Raw genomic sequence first — 17522 nt, 5'->3', positions numbered from 1 at the left:
GTTAATATTACATCAGATTACCAAAGCCTTTGTGGATTAGGAAAATAATTATTAGGGCATTTAATTAACGGAGGTTGTTTAAATTGGGTATTTTGGGGCATAAATAATCTTTGTCTTTGCAGATATAATCTTTTCTTTGCATGTATAATTTTTATCAAAGAAAAAAATCAAATTTTGTAATAAAACATTATGAGAACATAAAGACTGTTTTATAATTTTACTCATAGTGTTTTTCAACCCAGGACTCTAGTTTTCTATTTGCCTGTATAAAATTTACATCTCATATTTTCTTTGTCCTGCGTTCACAAACATGCATCTTCTGGAATAAGTAGCACTCAGCTGAAATATTGGGCTGAACATCCTTTGCTAAAATAGTATTTGTCTTCTATAAAAGGTCATTCAGATACCTGTGTTTTGGTATTTCTTGGGAGCACGACGTGACTACAAAGAATCCCCTATATTATGTTTGACCAGGTGAAAGCTGTATTGAAAAACTTTTGGCAGTGCACACAGTATAGGACTTATAGCACCACGTGCTTACTAGGCTGGGTGAATTGTTTATGGCAATACCCTGCAATTTGTACAGACAGCATTAGCCAACAGGCAGTTTGTTTGGTGGTCTTCCATATCTGTGCAGTTGTGCTGAAGGTTCAGGAGTAGCAATATGCACCTTTGGCAGAGACTTATGTTAATAAACTGGTATCAGAAGGCATCTAAGAAAAAGGGAGGTGATGACTCTTCAGTCTTTGCTGGTAAGAAGTCATTTTTTCTTGATTTGTAAATAACAACAAAACAAGTATAGCGTGTCCTAACATGACTTCATATCTGTGGGAGATGGAGTAGCACTGAAACAGAAAGCTCAACTGTGTTTCCTTCTAGCTTTATTCACCTTTACTTAGCTTATGAAGCTAAGTTCCAAAACAATGGAACCTGTAGGGTAGACCATTGCAGGAGGCAATTTAAAGTACATACACAGGCAGCTGCTATTTAAGTCTGAGCATAATGCATTTTATCATGAGTGTTTCAACTTGCTTCTTTCTAAGAACACAAATTAGATTTGCAGTATGTGTGATGATCAAGGGATGGTTGAAGTGTTAGCGTGGTTGCATCTGACAAAGTAAAAATGAAAGTATTTACTTCCTTTTAACATTTAACTGAGCAGAATGCTCCTAATTTAATGCAGAACTAACCTTTTGTCCACAGCAAGAGGTTGAATTTGCTTCTGTTGTAATTTACGCGAATCACACCTCTGCAAAATCCTTCAACCATCTGCCATCAGTCAATAAATCCTTTTTTAATTTCCATTAATTCTTATTAGAAAGATTGAGGAAATCCACCCATCTGTTTGATAGAAGTATTATGTCCACAGGGAAAGCACATCAAAGCTTTTATAACTCCTCTCTTTAGCTGGGGGGTGAGGGTAGATGGTGATCTAGAACAACTGCAGTCATTTGTGGAAATGTTTAGTGTATTCTGGTGAGAGGATCTTTGCATGTTAATTCATTGAATAATTGAGGAACAAAATATTATGATAGTATAGCAATTCAGTGCTAACATAAGAGTGCAAGGTCTTTTTTGCTTTTGAAGTGATTAATTCTACTGTGGTGAGTAAAATGACTTCTATAACAAGTCAGAAACTGTCAAGGAAATCTTGACAGTCTCTTAGTGGTAGAGAGATTGAATAAAGCAAGGGGAAGAGGTGTGCAGTCATTCTGTGAATTTGCCCTTAGCATGTAAGTTCTTCAGAAAAGGCAAAATTCAAATTTGCAGAGGATGACTTCTTTTTAGCATTGAATAAATAATATAAATAAATTAGACCTGATTTTAGTGTCACATGGGAAAATGACAGTAATAAATTATATCTATTTTGAAAGCTGCTGCTTAAATAGTCAGTTCATTTTGATGACCAAATATTTATGTTCTGGCAAAATATTTGTCTTGGTATCTGACAGTATCTCTAATACATACCTAGAAATAGCTGCACTGTGTCTGGCGAAATTCCACTTAGAGAACTAATTTTGGCTGGGAGTAAGAGGGGAATCATCATCAGTATATTGTGGTGAAAGATGGCTTTGAAGGGTCAACTACAAACTATTCCATAAGGTAACACCATGGCAGTGTGTTGATGATAAAACATAAAGAAAGAATCAAAGAACTGCCTAAACATACATCCACTTATGAATGCTAAATTGCAAACTTCTTTGCTGAGAAGAATGTGAGCACTCTTCAACAATTTTGCTGAGATACATAATGGTAGTTAAGGTCCAGAGAAGAGCATAGCCTCCTGTATTAGATATTAGACCTTTTGCAAGAAGATAATGTTTTGCTCAGCATGAGTTGCAGTGTATACATATTTTTGAGAACAGTCCATATCCTTCACTATGTTTTCCCATCCACAGCTCCAGAATTGCTTGGCCATTATGCACCTGGTACATATGGATTTGTAGTTTGATTCTGTCGAGGTTTTTTTTTTTTTCTTTGTAATCTTTCTCATGATTTCTTTACAACTGTCAGAAATTGCGAACCTAGAAGATCATGCCCAGTCAGGATATAGATTGATTTCTGTTTATAATTAAAATGTCTGCTCTCAGAGCCTGAAAGGAACTCTGGGTCATGGTTTATAACCAAAAGCTCCCACTTGTGGACCACAATGGGTTGGTCTGCAAATGGGTTAGATTCCTTTGGCAGCAGCAATGTCAGGAACCATGCCATGATTGTCACCTTCTGCAGGCATGTAATTTTGAAAGCTGATCCTTTTGTAAGTAGTCTGTTGTGTCAAGTCTTTCACATTTAAAGCTTTTTCTGAAATAGAGTTTCTTGTCCAGTTCCTTTTCTTCAAGTTCTTGGTGCCCTCTGGCACCTGTTCAATATCCAAGATTGAGTTTGCCAAAATGCCTTAGGGATACCTCTGAAGACTGGGCTCAGACTCAGGAAGGATGAGCTTTATCATGGGGAGTACAGACGCTGAAAACAGACTGTAATTCTCTTCTCTCTGGCATATGATAATTTACTTAACATTAGAATTAAGGCCATTGAGGCAGTGTCCTCTCCTTCATGAGATCATTTCTCAATTACCTGGAGTAGGTTAGAGTTAGGAGGTACCTTTCTGTCTGGTGACGAATGAATTTAAGGCGTTCTTCAAGATAATTAAAAAAAGTTCTGCAGACACTATACTTTTAAGCTGAGAAGTTAATTGAAGAATTGAATGTCTGCCTAGACAAATAAGTACTTTGACATGAGTGACCTCTTTAAATCTTCACCCTTGTGATTTAGGCTATTCTTAAAGTTGAAAGGGCCTTTGGGATGGAGACCCTTCACATCTGTGTCTCTTGGGAATAAATTAAAGCATGGTATTTGGCCTAGGTAATAAGACATTTAGTATAATAAGTACTTAGTAAGAAATTACAGGCTGGGAGAGGAATGGTTGGAGAGCTGCCAGGCAGAGAAGGACCTGGGAGTGATGGTGGATAGTCGGCTGAATATGAGCCAGCAGTGTGCTCAGGTGGCCAAGAAGGCCAACGGCATCCTGGCTTGTATCAGAAACAGTGTGACCAGCAGGGCTAGGGAGGTGATCGTCCCCCTGTACTCAGCTCTGGTGAGGCCGCACCTCGAGTACTGTGTTCAGTTTTGGGCCCCTTGCTACAAGAAGGACATGGAGGTGCTTGAGCGGGTGCAGAGAAGGGCGACGAAGCTGATGAGGGGCCTGGAGAACAAGTCCTACGAGGAGCGGCTGAGGGAGCTGGGCTTGTTCAGCCTGGAGAAGAGGAGGCTCAGGGGCGACCTTATTGCTCTTTATAGGTACCTCAAGGGAGGCTGTAGCGAGGTGGGGGTTGGCCTGTTCTCCCACGTGCCTGGTGACAGGACGAGGGGGAATGGGCTTAAGTTGAGCCAGGGGAGTTTTAGGTTAGATGTTATGAAGAACTTCTTTACCGAAAGCGTTGTGAGGCATTGGAACAGGCTGCCCAGGGAAGTGGTGGAGTCACCATCCCTGGAAGTCTTCAAAAGACGTTTAGATGTAGAGCTTAGGGAAATGGTTTAGTGGGGACTGTTAGCGTTAGGTCAGAGGTTGGACTCGATGATCTTGAGGTCTCTTCCAACCTAGAAATTCTGTGTGATTCTGTGAAATTCCCACCTTCAGTAATACATCGTTTCACATTATTGGCACTTTAAGAGGACTTGCAACTCTCTGAAGCTGGCGTGTATAGAGCGTTAGATACCATACAGTCCTAGAGTTCTTGGCCATTTGTCTCAGTGGACTTGAGAGGAATAGCAGATTGCAATAAAACATCTTACAAGTCAGAAAAGAAGGTTTATAACTTTTTTGAAGGTTTATAACGCATTTTATCTGACCTACAAATATAACTAGGACATCCCTTTCTTTGAGATTTGTATCACAGCTTCTTGCTGTTTTTGTTTACTTTCACCCAGCAGGACATCCTTGCTGAATTAGTGATGGTTGACAGCTTTAATGAAGATCCTTACTCAAAGGAAGGAGTTGAAGTAGTTTTGAGTGGTCATTGCATTACTTGGAACAACTAAAGTTTTGAATTGTGGTGGTGGTGGTTCTTTAGAGATTTAAAGAAATAATTTACAAAAAAAAAAAAATTACAAAAAAATGAGTTTTTAATGAACTGTTGTCCACATATGTACTCTCTTGCCATTCTTTTCCTATTTGGTCCAGTCCAGTGATAACATTGCATGCAGTATAGGCACAGGAACCATGTTCCAATTTACACATTGATAGTTTGGTCCATTTATTACAACGGCCACTTAAGTTATTATAGCAGCCCATAAATGTACATGTGGACTTTGCATCTCAGAGAATTCTTGTGACTGGTAATTAATTGTTTTAACGCTAAATAACTTTTCGAAACTTTAAGAAAATATATTATGAGTAGTAGAGAAAGAATTTTGACTGTAGCTTCTAACAGAAGCAATAACAGTTGGTGGACTTACAAGGTGAAATTAGCTTATTAAGTCATAAAGGTGAAAATCTGTATCCAAATGCTGCTCATTTTATTTCCTGCCAATACATCAAAGTGCTTAAGTAGGAGTTTTTATATTCCTGTTTTCTTTAAAACAAAAGCAAAACAAAACAACAACAACAAAAAAACCAAACAAACAAACAAACAAAAAAAACACACACACACACAAAAAACTACCACCACCAAACAAACAAAAAACCAAACACAGCATTGTTTAGAAACTGTCCAAGCTCATAACTCTGGAAAAAGAAATAGAACAACAGTACCAATAACTTTTGACATCTCTATCTGAATATAAATTCTGAGTTATTTTATTCTTTTTAAAAGACAATTTTTGTGTCCTTTCCCCTCTCAAAGCCTTTATTGGCTACGGAGGATAGAAATGAGTCATTCTCAAGATTATTTTCTGAGTGACTCTTTGTAGTTTATTACTTAATTTTGAGAAGAAGCAGGAAATCCAGCTTGCTCAGATGCACAGGCTAAGACTGGAACAGACTCATGAACAAATTTAGTCTTTCCTAGAAAATGTATACAGTACTTTAATCCCACTCTTTTCTCAGGGCAGGAATATCAGCAACAATAATAATATTCCCTGTTTCTACTATATGAATCTTGCAGAACCTCCTGTTGCAAATTTAATATCTGAGTCTGACAGAGTATGGTCTGATTACCCATGAACGGTAGAAAGCTACAGAAATTGCAGAACCTGAAAATAATCTGAGAAAAGTCTAGAGTCTTTTCTTCTCTTTGTTTCTCAGTCTAGAGGCAAATTTAGGTTAAACTCTCTCAAACTTGAAAAATAAGCATGTCTTCCTTTCACACAGTGGGGTACATGTCACAGTGCAAATTTCTTTCTAATTTAATAGGTCGTCTGAGATCTTCAGTCTTTAAAATGAATTCCATAAGCCTATGGAAACTACAAGCTTCCAAGACTAATAATAATCGTTTTTATTTCCAGATATGTTTTTTTGAAACTATACTTTGGGTATGTAATTAGCAAGGAAATTAACCACCATTAAAACTCTTTTGGTGCTTTGGACAGTTCTGTCATACTGAATCACAACAGATCTTGTTACAGTTTTTCAGTGCATGCAAACTATATGGTTTGTTTTGTAGTATATAAGTTTTCTGCAAATTCCTTATACTTTAATATTTGGATTAGAACGAGTTTACAAAAAGAACAGAGGCTAACCAAACCCACTGAGTAATATCAGAGTCCTCAGGCACAACTGTAGCTCTGTATTTCTGTCCTGTGTGTGGAAAGGAAATTTCTTTATCAAAATATTGATTTTTTTTATCACAGTATTGTTTAGTATAAAACCAAAAATGGAAGGGAGACTAGCAAAATCAAGTTTGTGCCTGCTATTTCAAGCAATCATACAAAGAGCAATTTGTTAAAAACTTCCTGGTGGAGTTACTAAACTTGGAATTGATTGGTATTTAGTACCACAAATAAGGAATAAAAAAGTGGTGGGAAATAAACTGAAAGTAATTATTTTTAATTATGTAGAACTAAAATTATGTCCATGCAACTGCTAATATATTACTATAGTGTTCCAACTGTATTTCTGCTTTTTTTTTTTAAACGACAATATAAAATATAATCCAAAATTGTTATGCTGCTGTGAATATAGTGATCTTAACCATTCTTCTCCAGTTCTTATTTTCCTTTTCATAACTTGAGAAGCAACACTTCTCAAAAATATGAAATAGTTTGAACAAATATTTATCTGATATATTATTTACAGATGAACTTAGCTGTTACTTTTGGTGTGGTTTACCAGTCTGGAAAATCAAACAAAAAAGTGTGTTCTCACAATATATTTGTGCTTTGAGTTCCTATGTTGTCTGGGTCTCTTGCTACACATTACTTTCCTGCTGTTGCTGTACGTTTTCTTGGCATTTTCACTCTGAGATGGTAAAACTTTCATCAGGGAGAACATTGCTCTTCCTCCACACACCTTCTGAGCCTGTATGAATTCAGGACTGTGCAGAATCTTCACAAATGGGCAGGGACGATCTGAAGACATAAAAAACCACTTTACTGTGGTTTGAGATTAGTATACCTAAAGAGACTGTAGATCATGCTTACAGGGAGGACTAGACTGACAGCTAAGGTGACTAAGGTAAAAAAATTTCCTGTGACCAAAATGGAGCATTGCATACCCTGAAATCACTTAACTAAAAGCCAGGAGTAGAGGAAACAAGCCTCCCAAATTGAACAGTGCATTCAAACTTTTAATTTAATTTGTCTCTAATCAGAATATTTATCTTCCTTCACTCATGGCATAGCCTTTTTCTAGATTTGTATTTGTTTTTAGTCACTGTTCTCAGTTAAATAGTCCAGATGACTTCAGTTACTGTGAAGTGATCTCGAAAATGACTCTATGAAAAGCCACTAACTGGGCAATACAAACAAAAGTAAATTTTTCTGTTAACAAAGAATCATTTTATTTAGTTTGGAAGATAATCAAAAATTGGTTAAAACTTTCTGCTTCTTACTGACATGAAATAAGACAGAACAGGAATATGTTTTTAATACCTAAAAATCGTGAGAATAATTGTTTTATGTTATTTTTATCCACATGATAAGAATATGGTCCATAAGATCATAAATGGTCTTTCAAGACATAAACAGTCATTTGGTAGTAGTACAGCTTGATTGTATTTTTTAAATCTATTTTTATCTCAAAAACATTACCTAAGGTCAAAGAGAGTTTTGCTGTAAAAAGATGTACTGTTCCAGGAAATAAATCTGATTGAAGAATCATTAAAACTACCCAAATTGTGAATTCATTCCATGCTTACTTTGAATGTTAGTTCTATTTGGTGTATATACTCACAGTTAAATGTCAGAATCCATCAGCAAAAATTAAGGTAATACTGAAATTACATATTTAACTGTGTTCTTTCATTCAGATGTAAAAGATGACCTGCATATACCTTTATTTTGACATCTTAATAGTAATGATTGACACACATGCTACTGCTTGTATGTCTGGCAACTGTCTTGAGTTATAGATAGGACAGTCTGCTTTGGGGTGGGAAGAGAAATACATTAGATGAGCAACAAAACTATCTAACAGATGCACAGAGAAAGCAAAAAGGTTATTGGAGCAGCTTTTTCTGGATGCCGTCTCCAAGCAATTGGAAGAGAAGAAGGTTATGAGGAGTAGGAGGCATGGATTCACCAAGGGGAAGTCGTACTCGACCAACCTCGTTGCCTTCTTTGATGGCATCACCAGCTGGGTAGATGTGGGGAGAGCAGTGGATGTTATCTACCTTGACTTTAGCAAGGCTTTTGATACTGTCTCCCATGACATCCTGCTAGCAAAGCTGAGAAAGTGTGGGATAGATGAGTTGATGGCAAGGTGGGTTGAGAACTGGCTGACTGGCCGAGCTCAGAGGGTGGTGATCGAAGGAGCAGAGTCTGGCTGGAGGCCTGGGACTAGCGGTGTTCCCCAGGGGTCAGTGCTGGTCCGGTCTTGTTCAACATCTTCATCGACGATCTTGATGAGGGATTAGTGTCTGCCCTCAGCAAGTACGCTGATGACACAAAGCTGGGAGGAGTGGCTGACATGCCAGAAGGCTGTGCTGCCATTCAGCGAGACCTGGACCAGCTGGATAAATGGGCAGGAAGAAACCAAATGAGATTTAATAAGAGCAAGTGTAGAGTCCTGCACCTGGGAAGGAACAACCCAGAGTATCAGTACAGGCTGGGGGACCACCTGCTGGAGGGGAGCTCTGAGGAGAAGGACCTGGGGGTCCTAGTGGACGACAGGTTGACCATGAGCCAGCACTGTGCCCTTGTGGCCAAGAGGGCTAATGGGATCCTGGCGTGCATTAAAAGGAGCGTGGCCAGCAGGTCAAGGGAGGTGATCCTCCCCCTCTACTCTGCACTGGTCAGGCCTCACCTGGAGTACTGTGTCCAGTTCTGGGCTCCCCGGTACAAGAAAGACAGGGATCTCCTGGAAAGAGTCCAGCGGAGGGCAACAAAGATGATACGGGGCCTGGTGCATCTTCCCTATGAAGAAAAGCTGAGAGACCTGGGTCTGTTCAGCCTGGAGAAGAGAAGACTGAGAGGGGATCTCCTCAGTGTATATAAATATACTTTCCCTCAGTAAGTTTGCAGATGACACCAAGCTATGCGCATGTGTCGATCTGCTCGAGGGTAGGGAAGCTCTGCAGGAGGATCTGGATAGGCTGCACCGATGGGCTGAGGTCAACTGCATGAAGTTCAACAAGGCCAAGTGCCAGGTCCTGCACCTGGGGCGCAATAACCCCAAGCAGAGCTACAGGCTGGGAGATGAGTGGTTGGAGAGCTGCCAGGCAGAGAAGGACCTGGGAGTGATGGTGGATAGTCGGCTGAATATGAGCCAGCAGTGTGCTCAGGTGGCCAAGAAGGCCAACAGCATCCTGGCTTGTATCAGAAACAGTGTGACCAGCAGGGCTAGGGAGGTGATCGTCCCCCTGTACTCAGCTCTGGTGAGGCTGCACCTCGAGTACTGTGTTCAGTTTTGGGCCCCTTGCTACAAGAAGGACATGGAGGTGCTTGAGCGGGTGCAGAGAAGGGCGACGAAGCTGATGAGGGGCCTGGAGAACAAGTCCTATGAGGAGCGGCTGAGGGAGCTGGGCTTGTTCAGCCTGGAGAAGAGGAAGCTCAGGGGTGACCTTATTGCTCTTTACAGATACCTTAAAGGAGGCTGTAGCGAGGTGGGGGTTGGCCTGTTCTCCCACATGCCTGGTGACAGGACGAGGGGGAATGGGCTTAAGTTGAGCCAGGGGAGTTTTAGGTTAGATGTTAGGAAGAACTTCTTTACTGAAAGGGTTGTTTGACATTGGAACAGGCTGCCCAGGGAAGTGGTAGAGTCACCATCCCTGGAAGTCTTTAAAAGACGTTTAGATGTAGAGCTTAGGGATATGGTTTAGTGGGGACTGTTAGCGTTAGGTCAGAGGTTGGACTCGATGATCTTGAGGTCTCTTCCAACCTAGAAATTCTGTGATTCTGTGTGAAATATCTGAGGGGTGGGGGACAGAAGGATGTAGCCAACCTCTTCTCAGTGGTTTGTGGGGATAGGACAAGGGGCAATGGCTGCAAGTTAGAGCACAGGAAGTTCCGCACTGACATGCGAAAGAACTTCTTCACAGTGAGGGTGACGGAGCATTGGAACAGGCTGCCTAGGGAGGTTCTGGAGTCTCCTTCTCTGGAGATATTCAAGGCCTGTCTGGATGCCTACCTAGGCAGCCTGCTCTGAGGAACCTGCTTTGGCAGGGGGGTTGGACCCAATGATCTTTCGAGGTCCCTTCTAACCCCTACAGTTCTGTGATTCTGTGATAACAAATTGAAATTAGAGTCAGGGCAGTTAATCAACCCCCTTCATTCTATTTTAATCAAGGACAGTGATGACATGAAAGCAGAAAAAAAAAATCTTAAAATACTAAAAACTTTGTTGGATTCCTGTTACCTTGCTTTGGTTTAGATCTCTTTAAAATAAAGATAATTTTCTTACCATTGGAGGGTGCAGAATTTGTGTGTGTGTGTTTTTTTGTTTGTTTGTTTGTTTGTTTTTTGTTTGTTTTGTTTTGTTTTTTTGAACAAATATATAATCAGATTTGTGATGGAGGTGTTTCTTACCAGCATCTTTCTTTAATACAGTTGCTGAAAGTGATGAATGCCCTTCTACCTAGTGATGTGGCTGTCACTGCTTATAGAGTGACATAACTGAAGTTGTCACAAGGTCATTTGTTTAGGTGATAATTTGAAATTCCATTGCATGTGAAATTTCAGTTCTGACATGTTCTTATAAATGAAAGAATTAAAGTTCTGTAATATCTAAAGAGAGAGATAGAAGATATCTAGTTTACTTGTAGAAAAGGTAAGGAAGATATCTAATCATTAACTAATTTTACTTTTTTAAACGATATCAACTGAAAAATTGAACACATTTTCAGTTGTTGTATGAATGCATCTAGTTAGTGTTTTGTGTGTGTATATATAAAATATTCTATACGGGTTACATGTATGTACATAAAGATATTTCTTCTCTTGTAGTAGAAATTCTCTACCATTTTGTTTTATTTTAAGCTTGTTACTTTTTTTTTTTTTTTTTTTTTTCAAAAATCCATTTATGTGTAATTCTTGCCAGACTTTTAAAATTGTTCTTAGCTAAAAATGTTAGAAATGTAGTATGTAGTAAGTTAGAAACGTAGAAAGCTGAAAACTTAAAGTTTGGGCTTTGGCCTTAGTATTCAATATAAAAAAATCAATTAAATTCCAGATTGACTTGCCTTTTTTTTTTTTTAACCTGTAAAGTGAGTTTTGTATAATTGTACATTTTTTTCCCTAAGAGTGGGCAAAATAGCTTTAATTTCTTGTTTAAATTTTGACAAAGCACAGTTTGAATAAATGCACCCCGCTTTGACAGAAGCCAGCGCCATCACTTAGTGTTAATCTCCTGCATATTTTGTAAAGTATGTTGGGAAGAGTATATAGGAGCACTAGTGTAGTGGGTTTACGTGGCAAGGTTTTGGTAGCAGGGAGCCATAGGGGTGGTTTCTGTGAGAAAGATCTAGAAGCTGCCCCATGTTTGGGAAGGGCCCCATTGTTTTCCAGATCCGAGCCAATAAGCGATGTTGTTTTGCGCCTCTGTGAGAGCATATTTAAGACAGGGAAAAAACGCTGCACCACACAGCAGCCGGGAGAGTCAAGGGAGTGAGAGAACAGCCTTGCACATGTCAAGGTCAGTGTAGAGGGAGGGGGAGAGGTGCTCCAGGTGCCGGAGCAGAAGTCCCCTGCGGCCTGTGGTGAGGACCATGGTGAAGCAGGTACCCCCTGCAGCCCATGGAGTACCACGGTGGAGCAGGGTTCCATGCTGCAGCCCGTGGAGGAGACCACGGTGGAGCAGGTGGCCCTGCACCGATGGAGGCTGCCGCCTGTGGAAGACCCCTGCTGGAGCAGATTCCGGGCCGGACCTGTAGCCCGTGGAGAGGAGCCCACGCAGGAGCAGGTGACCTGGCAGGAGCTGCTGCCCGTAGGGGAGCCAGGTTGGAGCAGTTTTCTCCTGAGGGATGGACCCCGTGATACGGACCCATATCTGGAGCAGTTCTGGAAGAGCTGCTGCCTGTGGGAAGCTCACGCTGGATCAGTTCATCAAGGACTGCATCCCGTGGGTGGGACCCCACAGCACAGGGGACGAGAGTGACCGAGAAGGAGCGGCAGAGAAGAAGTTCTGTAGACTGACCATAACCCCCATTCCCCGTTCCCCTGCGCCGCTCGGGGGGAGGAGGTGGAAGAGGGTGGATGGGGGGGGAAGGTGCTTTTGGTTTGCTTTTTTTTTTCTTTGTTTTCTCACTTCTCTCGCTTGTTAGTAATAGGCAATAAATCTTACTATCTCCTTATGCTGAGTCTGTTTTGCCCGTTACAATAATTATTGCATGATTTTCTCGTCCTTATCTCAATCCTTGAGCCCTTTTCACATATTTTCTCCCCGTTCCTCTTTGAGGAGGGGGAGTGAGAGAGCGGCTGTGGTGGAGCTCGGCTGCCCACTCGAGAGGAACCACGACAACTAGGAAATCAAATAGAAATAAAACTACTTTTTAAATATGTAAGTATGTGAATAAGGACGTTTTCTGCTGGAGGTACTGTTTATGGACAGGAAATTTTCAGTTATAAGAAAACAAACACATGAATTTAATTGCAGTTGGTGAAACGCTGAGGAGCCTAACCTTTTCTTTAATAAAGTCTTTCTACATCAAACCACAGATGAGAAATAAAGATAGAAGGCTGTACATCAAGACAGACAGTAACATCTTTGAAACAATACCAGGTCAGCAGGCTTTTTGTAGTTGTATAGAGAAATATGTCTAAAACTTCTATTTCTTTGTGATGAAGCTAGAATAAAATTTAATGATCTACTCCCTCTAGGTAGCCTTTTATGTGACTGTGAAAGGATACCATAATCCAAATTTTGTTTAGGGATTACTGGTCAAAATACACTTGAATGTCATCCCACAACTTTGCAAGAGACAAAATACATTTATAAAAGGAACCTAAACTGAGCTTATATAGGCTAAGCTTTTCTCTTGCAGCTATAGAAGTCTAAATTCAAGGATTAGTATGAGCAAAAGTTCAGATGCAATGATGTATGTATGATGCCAAATGGTCATTAAAAGAATACCGAGTTTTTAATGTAAAACCTCCACGGCAGGTATTACCAATGACTGTTTGTCACAGTAGTTTACCTTTGCCTCATCCATCATGTCATAATACTGCAAGGTGAGTCATAATATGAGGCAAGTCATTATAAAATAATAGCAGACATGTTGACAATAGCATATGCCCTTCATGTGTAGCCATGGGAAATACTGGTATAGATCTTCATAGTGCACTACTGTCTTTTCCTACATCACTTATCTGTCTTTCTTTACTAGTAGATTAGTGAATTACATAGAAATTTAAAATATGGTAGTTGACCAGGTAGTATTAAAGTAAATACTGTTGCACACAGCTCTCAGTTGTCTGCAAGGTTTCTGATTTCATTAATATCTTTTTTTGACAAGGTTGTCTTTCCAACCATAATGACTACCCGTAAAATTTTGAAAACTAACAGCACATTTTCAAGCCTATGCTAAATATGGTAGAGACAGTCAACCCGGAAGTGACATGTGAAGCTGATAAAAGTTATTAGCTTGATCACAGGCTTATGCTGGTGCCAAAGCAGTATGGTTAGGTTACATTCTGGTGTGGATTCAAAGGCGAATTCCTTGCTTCCTTATTTGAGTTTCAGTTTATGAATCTTGTTTTCCTTCTTTTATTGCCAAACTAGGCTATTTGCTTGTGTTTCTGCAGAAAGAACAGAGAAAATGGAGAACAGATACAGAACTACAATGCTCAACCTGGGAAACAGTATTTGTCTTCTTAGGCCAGCTAAAATCAAGTTGCATCATATAGACTTACTGACCTTATTTCTCTTGTATTGTAACCATATCTCAAAGATAAGTAACCCTGTAGATGTGCTTTATATTTTTTCTGGTTTAAAAAAAAACACACACCCTTTGTATTGACTTGATAATGCAGGGTCTCAGGACTTGCCTGATCTTGCCTTAGCCTGAGATGATTTTACTTGTTTGAAAAATTGCCTAGTTTTCTAATTGCCTACCTATTGCTATTGCCTACCCCGTTTACCTTCTTACGCTCTCTCAATGGCATGTACAGACGATCTTTCTTTGCTTGACAAGCAATAGCCTTTTCTTTCAACAGAAGCTGGAGAAGTATTTCTTCATTTTCAAACTTAACCTCATTATGAGAAAGAATAGGCAGGTTCAGACAGTGAAACATACAGAAATATAAAATACCCCAAACACCATATAAAATTCCACCCCCACTGTCCCCCTCCAAGCTGATACCAAGACTGAGGAGAAAGTACCTCTCACTCAGTATTCCTCCTAAGGGTGTTCTCAAGGCCTTCTCCACACCTCACTCTTGGAAAAGATTGAAGCCTTAGTACCCAGAGAAAAAATGGAAAGGTAAGCATAAGACAGACATTTCAAAAAGATACTAGAAAATTTTAAAAAGTAATTTTAAAAATAATGTTATCTGTGTTTTTGAGGCTTTTCTGAATTACCTAAGTAAGTTGGGCCAGTCCTATTAAAAATATTAATTGGAACAACAATAAAATTTTAGTTCCACATATATATATATATAAAATTATTTCTCTTTTCATATAGCAAAAGTCTGACTGGGGAAGCTTTTGTGGAATCTTAGCACCAAAAGCTAAGCTGTGGTAAAATCGAAACAATGGAAGTTGTGGGAATGTGCAATGGAGAGGAAGAAATAGAAATCGAGCCACAGAACTGTCCCTTTCAGCTGTAGTGATTTTTTAGTTAGACTTAGCCCAGTCTCACCTCACTCTCACCTTCATAAATACTCCACATTTTTCAGAAATCTTTAGGAAAAGGGAGATTTTGACTTCAAATAATTTCATCTCTTTCACTACCTTTTTTTTCTTTTTTTTTTTTTTTTTAAGAGAACCCTCTGGCACATGCTGTCTGAGAAGCAAAAGCAGAACTCTATATATAGATTTATGACTAAGCTTGCATCCTATATGTATTTCTCTTCTGGATTTGGAATATGTTTTGACTCTTTTTAAAATTATTTTTCTTTTCAGTGTATGCCTATGCTGTTTAATAGATCTCATAGTATCACTCTAAACATTGCAAAATAAAATTTGTCCAACCCCTGTAGGACCAACAGTAGTGGTTGGGTTAACTCCACTAGAGGGGAAAAGCAAACGCTGCATTAAACTCCTGTCTCAACCTTCATTTTTAGCAATGTCTGCCTTTGCATCACACTGCCTTTTTCTTTTTCCTCTTAGGTTTTCTTTAATAACCTGGGAAGCACAAGGAAGCCCATATTAGCTTCTTATTGCATCTGAAATTTTACTTGTGAAATTAACATTGCTTTTGCAATGTATGGAACAAAGGAAAAAAAAAAGAGCTGAAAGCCACATAGAAGGAATTAAAACAAACAAACAAAAACCACAAACAACCCTCCAAACCGCACACAAATCTGGAATAAGTAATCTCTTCACCACATGTTGAGTAAAATTGAATAACATCTGAAATAATGTGATTAGAAATTTAGACACGTTTGTTAAATGTTCCTATTTTATCTTTATAGTAGAGTGCCCAAATATAAGCATCAGAATCTTAAGAAATTTTGAGAAGTGATATCACCGGTTGAATTCTGTGTGGGTTTGGTTTTTTTTATTTGAAGGGATGATCAGTCCTGTAGAAGAGGCTTTGCATTTATCAGTTAACATCACAACCACCACTGCTTGTGGTGGTTGTGATGTTAACCTGCAGTCCAAGTAACCAGCATATTCAGTGTTTTCTCAGCTGGGCAAATGATGCTTTGATTACTGTCAAGTTTGTTTAACCTTTAAATCTCATCTCGAAAGTGAAATGTTATATATATTTTTTTCTTTTCTACAAAGACATCTGTGGAGATAACCTTGCAGCGTTAATACATAGGAGTTCACCACCACTATTCCTCTAAATGCTTAATTTATTTAAAGCATCTACTGCCGGCAAAGTTCTTTTCTTCATCTACTGGTTACTTCACACCATATAACATTAGCTCTAGCTAGCCCTGTAAAATAAATAAATAAATCTTTGAAATACCTGTTCTTTGATTTTGTTTATGCAAATGTAATGTAGCTTCTAATGGTGTTTAACTGAAGTGTTGTATCTTTAAGGAAAATTGGAATAATTTATCTAAACTATTCATTGTTTAAGCACTGAAAAGCTGTTTATATTTGTCTACAGATAAGACTGGACACAAAGTTTGTGCAGGTAAAGGAATATTGATTCCTGTCATATATGATTTCTAATTTTGAAAGATCGGTATGGTTAAGAACATTTTCACCAGTAATATTTGAGGGAAGAAAAACATTTTTCTTTATTTACATAGTAGAGCTAAGGCTTTGAAAAACTAGCTTCAATTTTATTTTGCATACCAGCTATGGTAATCACTTAAAAGTGTTTGCCTAAGGATACCAACAGATATAAATTGAACAATTCCTGTGTGTACCTGTCAGTGGATAGTAGGGATTTTGTGTGGGAGATGTTTTTATACGCATATTTCATGTAAATATGCAACACTGGATTAAAAGTTCTTACCAATTCTTACAGCTACTTAAACCTCTTTACACAGAAGAACTGTAGAAGTCCTTAAAGCTCAAATATCTGGCTTTCCGACAATAATCCAGAATTTAAATTTAGCCAATTATGCATCAGCCATTGAAAAGTATGGACGCTGCAAAATAGAACATAAAGTGATCAATTTGCTGTACTCTCTCTCTTTTTTTTTTTTTTTTCCTTCCCACCAATGGCAGAAAATTCTCACCAGTTTTTTAATATAAAGAAGTAGCAGGGAAAAGCATCGATGTGTTAATCCCAATTTATCCAGGCATTTTGTATTGAAAAATACTTTTTCTGAGTGTACAGCCCTCCTTATCCTATCTTAATCTCTGAACCCTGGATCACAGGTCTATGTACAAATGAGATCACTTCTCCTCAAGGGCAATTCTAGAGCTTCATGAGGAGTGGAGAATAAAGGGTCAAAACTGTTGAACTCTAGTTTTGAAAAATAAGAATTTGGTATTGGAAAATAAGATACTGTGAAACTGGCACCTGGGCATCTGAAGTTTGACTTTCAGATAAGCCTAAGTGATTTTGGCTGTTTGAAACATGCCTTCATTTGTTAGGGCTACAAGTAACTTTACAACTTTCGTACTTTATCTGTTGTGACTGGATCTTGAAAACAGCTGAAAGGATAAAGAACTTCAAGTTGTCTCCTGTGTTATATTTGAAATGCAATTAAGATCAGGCCTTATCTTTAGTGACTTCTGTGTATGGGGGTGTATGTGCGCACATGAGTGTGAATGTATTTATCTGATTAGTTTGTGTGTGTATATAATATGTTGTTTTGGATTAGTTTCTCCTTTTTACTTCAGGGAATACCATTTGTAATTTTGC

The 17522-nt window shown here is 38.9% G+C and overlaps 1 protein-coding gene across 5 annotated transcripts in view; it reads left to right on the top strand.

Moving 5' to 3' along the window:
- FSTL5 (follistatin like 5) overlaps positions 1 to 17522 on the top strand; it is a 428524-nt gene that overhangs the window by 278224 nt on the left and 132778 nt on the right. The window lies entirely within an intron of this gene.

Source organism: Aythya ferina (assembly GCF_964211825.1).
Source record: "Aythya ferina genome assembly, chromosome: 4".
NCBI lineage: Eukaryota > Metazoa > Chordata > Aves > Anseriformes > Anatidae > Aythya > Aythya ferina.
Note: the sequence above shows the minus strand (reverse complement) of the source record. Positions and strands in the feature narration are given on the sequence as shown.